Raw genomic sequence first — 327 nt, forward strand, 5'->3', positions numbered from 1 at the left:
CTGTCTGCCTGTCACTCTCTCTCTTCTCCCGGCAATCGGTGGCAGCAGAGACCCTGCCTCTGTTGGCCGTGGTGCGTGTCGGACGGTGGGCTCAGGCGTTTGACCCCGATGCGTGTCGCCTCGCGAGCGCCCTGACAACAAAATCTCGGTGAAACCCTTGTCATTTGATGATCGACTGATACACACCTCCGGGCCGTGCCAAGGATGGGGCTTCTACCAACCCTCTATGCGTGGGCATAGAGGGAGAGAAGCGTTGGGCGGTCCGGGCTTGGGACCCTCCGGGGAACAAAACACCAAGCCGAAAAAAACGCACAACTCTTAGCGGTG

At 59.6% G+C, this 327-nt stretch overlaps 1 non-coding gene across 1 annotated transcript in view; it reads left to right on the top strand.

Moving 5' to 3' along the window:
* The first annotated feature begins 313 nt into the window (after positions 1-313).
* Positions 314-327, top strand: part of LOC147087022 (5.8S ribosomal RNA) — a 154-nt gene continuing 140 nt past the window's right edge. Inside the window, exon 1 of the ribosomal RNA XR_015075698.1 lies at positions 314-327. This exon is cut by the window's right edge and continues 140 nt beyond it. This is a non-coding gene — a ribosomal RNA (5.8S ribosomal RNA).

This window comes from Somniosus microcephalus, unplaced genomic scaffold, assembly GCF_052327205.1.
Source record: "Somniosus microcephalus isolate GS21.2 unplaced genomic scaffold, FLI_Smic_1.0 unresolved_chr6, whole genome shotgun sequence".
Classification (NCBI taxonomy): Eukaryota; Metazoa; Chordata; class Chondrichthyes; order Squaliformes; family Somniosidae; genus Somniosus; species Somniosus microcephalus.